The sequence below is a fragment of the Chelonia mydas genome, chromosome 3 (genome assembly GCF_015237465.2).
Source record: "Chelonia mydas isolate rCheMyd1 chromosome 3, rCheMyd1.pri.v2, whole genome shotgun sequence".
NCBI classification, from domain to species: domain Eukaryota; kingdom Metazoa; phylum Chordata; order Testudines; family Cheloniidae; genus Chelonia; species Chelonia mydas.
In genome coordinates, this window is record NC_057851.1 from 13,206,483 (window position 1) to 13,211,393 (window position 4,911).

A 4,911-nucleotide genomic window follows, 5' to 3' on the forward strand; every position below is an offset into this window, starting at 1 on the left:
ATTGAAATTTCCCCTAGTGTCTTTTAATTAAAAGAAAAAAGAAACATTTTCAGTTTTCTAAAACCAAGTTCGGTTAACATTTTTGGTTTTCAGAAACTTTTTTGCTAAAAACATTCAGGTTTTTGGTAAAAATGTTCAGGTTTTGGCTTCTCCCAAATGGCAGAAAAATTCATCTAGACTGAAGTTTTTCTGTGAAAATGTTCAGCTTCGACAAAAACCCACATTTCATTACGTTTCAACAGAAAAATGTCAGCCAGCTCTGGAAACAAAAGCTGTGAACAGCAGGTAGGTTAGGATTAGGATGAAGCTAAATTCAATGGACTTATTTTTAGTTCTTCTTATTTCAAAGTGAGGCAGTGATCCAGGTGCCATGATACCAGCAGAGCCGCAGGTCTGGAAGCTTATCAATCTTGTTCCTTTTGGACCTCTCGCGAAAACAGGCTTTTCTCTGTGAGAGTTCCTGTACTTTGGAGGGACCAGAAATACCATAAGAGTGTGGGGCATATCGGCATCAGCCCCAAATAAAACCACAAAGTGCAGAGGGATTTGAAAATTCAAGCATCCCCCTCCTGTCCCCCAAAAAGATTTTTTTTTCAAAGTTCCAAAAAAGATTCCGGTGCAATTTTTGATCATTTTTAAAAAAAAAACTTGTTTACTCATTACATTGAATCTAAAAGGGCAACCCCTCTACCCAGTCCTTGGCGCTATTCTTGGCTGCTATGAGCAGGGAGGGCAGTTTATCAGGGCAGATACAATTAATGTTCCCGCTTTCACTGTATTTCTGAACTCAAGGGACAAATCAGGAAACTTTATGTCAGCAGGAATGTGAACAATAAAGGCAACGTTGGTCGCATGTTAGAAAACTGTTTCGCTCCCTTTTCATTTTTTTGCCCAGCAGTATGATGTGTTAACAATTTTGGTGGTTTAACAGTTCACACTTCCAGCACGTTTAGCCATTGGCACATAGGGTTTTTATGCCTTTAACAGTTTTCTTCATTAAAGTGGGTTCCACGGTGTCTTAAAAATTGTTTTCCTTAGACTGCGTGTTTGTTATTTTATATGGTGCAGCTGAAAAGCAGCCCAACATCTTGGCCTTGGAAAACGCACACTGCAGAGATGAACCCAGAAAAGGCAGCAGGATTAGCAAAAAACCAAACCCATATTCTGTTAAGAACTGCTGATTGCACTTTGAAGTTTTCTGTTCTAATTGCTAGGAGCTTCTTAATTCGTTCTGAGTTTGGGAAAACTAACAGCAAATATAAGTGCTGCAAGAGAAACCCCCTTTCTCCAAGATTTTTTTGAAATGGCTTTCATCCCCCTCACAGTCCCCTAAAACTCCCTGAAAGGAACAGTGCTGGCATTTTATTTTTGAGGAGCTTGCAGGGGGTGGACACGGAAGGGAGAAGGGGGGTAGTTATTTCTGTAGAACGGGGTCTGGTTCTTGTCGGCACAAGAGACACCCAGGTGTTTTCACAGCAACCCCAGCACAGGGACCTTTTGGAGCCGATCTCAATTCCTGTTTGCCAAACTACACTTTCAAGAGGTGTCAGGTATCGAGAACCTGTTCCAAATGCCAAGCCAAGCAATGAAGTAAAAAAAAAAAAAGAAGAAGAAGAAGAAGTGGGGGGAGGGAAGGAAGAGAGGGGTTGGGGAAAATATTCCTTCGAGAAGAAAAAGGTAGTTGTTCCAACTTGGCTGGTTCTTTTTAAAATAATTAGTTAAGCAGTGTATAAAAACAGGTAAGTCTGTTCTGTATTGCTCAGGGACTTGGCAGGCCCCTTTCCTTCCCCACGTTAGTGGAATTTTTGTGAACCACTAGTTCACAGGACAAGGGAAGGGAATTGTATCACCATGACCTAAGGCAACCCAACTTGTAAGGTTAACCATAATTTTTTAAACTAACATGACCTCTGTTAACCCTTCCACTCCAATCTTTTTTTTTAGAGAGAGAAACATGTTTACAAAACCTCTAGAAAGAAAAAAAAGCAACAAAACCTGGTAGCAACAAACCCTCTCCCCCCCCTTCTTTTTCCTCTGTGTGTGCATCGATAACCAGTGTTTACAGGGTCCCGGTGCACTAGGTCTAAAGACTTGGCTTTCCAATGAGTCATGGAATCATAAAATTAAGCCATGCTGGGAAGCCAAAAGAATTCTGTTTAAAGTGTGCGTTTGGAGGTTTACAGGAATTTTCACGTCTGGCTGTCTGAGTCGCATGTTCTCATAGTCAACATGATACATCCTTTTTTTAATGATATTGTTGGACTGCTTTATTTTATTTCACTTACTCATCCCTCTCTCCTTGTTCTGCAAAAGAACTCAGGCCATTCCTTCAGCTGGGAAGCAAGGTTGAGCAGCCTTAAGCCCCCCCGCCCGCTCATGACAATATCTGAAATCCAGCCACTGATGCCAATACCAGCACTACTGTGGCCAGCTGGAAGCAGTGAAGAGTCATGATATATGCAGTAGTCAGCTCCCCGTCAAAGCTTGGATGCCGAATGCACCCTAACCAGAATGTGTCAAGCTCCGAGAAACCTGAGTCTGCATCAGAACTTAAGTAGCCATTTGTGATCTACACAAACCCACTGGATCAAAAACAGACAGCTGTCAGCCATTTAGCACAGCTTTTTCCCGATAGCCTATAACTACCTATTTTCATTTGAGATTATGCTGGGACATAATCTGGGCACTTTGTGTGTATATGTATGAATAGTTGGACTTGAACTCATCTTGGATTGTGCCATTTGTCATTTGAAGAATTGTTGTCTAGTCTCTGGAAGCGATGCTGATCTAAGCCAGCTGAGGATCAGGATGCCTGAATTTACCTATATAAGAAATTATTACATTAAAGAGGACTGAAGGTAAAAAAATAAAAGTATTAAAAGTAAAATCCAGGAGCCAGATCCTCAGCTGGTATAAACTGGCGTAGCTTCAAGACACTTTATTAGAAATCTGGACACTAATTACCTTTCAAGTGATGTCTGGCATAGCTTTCTAGTTTAGGATCAGCTCCAGTCCAACTATTTTTCTAGATACTGTGACAAAGTGTTCTGGGCCCTCTGAGGCCTCCTGCTGGATGTCTCACAGTCCTATCACACTCTGCCCCAGAAAGTGGGTCCTCCAGACCTGCCTAGAAAAGGGGCAGGGAAGCAACTAATCAGAGCACAGCAGGCTCAGTTTAAAGAAGCTGCAGGGCCTGAGCAGATCAATTCCTGGCTCGGACTAGAAGGGATAAGACAGAGGAACTCTACAGGGAAGGAGGCCTGGGACAGACCCTGTGCAAACAGGGAACAGACCGAGAACCCAGGGACTGTAACCCAAAGGTAACAGGTGAAGGTGATAGAATCAAGGGGAAAGCAGCCACGACTATTAAAGGAAGTGGCATGTGGCTGCTATTTGCAGGGCGCAACTCTCACCTTGGTACTCCTCTGATGCTGGCCCACTGTGGGCCAATCTGGCCCGCTAGGGTACATTAGAGTGGTCTGAATGCATTTCTCTGCTAGTCCAAGTGAACCTTTGCAGTGGATCATGATCACTATGTTGGATGGTCTTGCAGAGCAGTTCAAGCTGTATTTGTTCCTAACGCTCCTTTCCATTTGCATGTCGTCATTTCATTTTATGGGCCACATGCCTCTGACTTAATCATTTGTTCCCTGAAATAAAATAAAACAAAACAAAACAAAAAAGTTACAGACTTTGTTCAGTTATAGAAACATGAGGAACAGAAACTGCTGATGGTGAAAACTAACATCATCCCATGCACCAGCTTCCAAGGATGCTTCCTCTAGAGGTACGTCACTAGAGGCTCGTGGGTGTGTGTGTGTGTGTGAGAGATAGTTTCCATACTTGCTCATTTTGTGTTTCTCATAGGAAAATACCCGTGTTGCAGCTCTCACCAAATATACAGCAGCTCTGAGTGCAAAGAAACCACTGTCTCGTTCTGCAATACTTGTTCAAAACTGGAGAGAAAAGACCAAATCTCCAACCAATTTTCCAATCCTTCCCCATCCCTGCAACACAAGTTTAGGAGACTCAGATAAAACAGACCCTGGATCTCAACACCCCTGATTTTGGAAAACAAAACATCAACTGATGGGGTTTGCCCATCTCCACCCAAAGTATTTTTTATTTAACATTAATATTGCGGTTGGGACTTCATTGTGCTAGGCACCACTACCATGGTCACATTAGAACCTCTGTTTAAGATGTCCATGTGCCAGGGTGCAGGAGTACTACCTAGCCCTGGTGAACAAAGAGTTAACTGCAGCTCAGCTTCCTACTCACTTTGCACAGGTGCTCAGGGGAAGTATTACAAGGCTGGCTGCTTGGGGGAAGCAATTACGGAGGAGAGTGTCTTTGGGCAGGTAGGACTCCATGCCCCGACTTAGGGGTATTATAAACACCGACCCAGAAGGAAGTGAATTTGCTGACTGTAATTATGCATTTTCTTTTCTGCTGAGTCATTCCACCACCTACCAGGACATTAATTCTAGGTGGCTGGGGTCGAACCCAGACCCTGGAGGAATGCAAAGAAAGATGAGGCATTAACAGTGGTGCCGAAGCAGGTAGTAGTAGGGTTGCCACCTTCCTAAGGGCTGGAAAGCAGACCCCGGAGGCCCTGCCCCCTTCTCTGCCTCTTCCCCCGCACGCCACTGTGAGCCACATGAGCAGCCTGACCCCTGGAGGTGGCAGCGGCCACTGCTGCTGTACTGCCTCCTTCCTTCCGCTTAGGGTTGCCACAGATCAAAAACTGGACATCGGGGCTTGTTAAATAGCACCCGGACACAAGCCGAAACTTGCACTGTCTGGGTGAAACCTGGGCAGGTGGCAACCCTAAGCAGTAGTAATATCACTATATTATTGGGGCCTTCTGGCCCACTTGCTCTAGGCGTTCTGTGAACATATAGGGGGAGA

The 4,911-nt window shown here is 44.1% G+C and overlaps 1 long non-coding RNA gene across 1 annotated transcript; it reads right to left on the reverse strand.

The window, feature by feature from the left end:
* Positions 1–659: 659 nt before the first annotated feature.
* LOC122464902 lies at positions 660–4,513 on the reverse strand. Its single transcript, XR_006289322.1, has 3 exons — positions 4,405–4,513; positions 3,414–3,650; positions 660–1,108 (listed from the first exon to the last, which is right to left on the reverse strand). It is a non-coding gene; the product is annotated as an uncharacterized LOC122464902 (long non-coding RNA).
* Between the last annotated feature and the right edge of the window lie 398 nt (positions 4,514–4,911).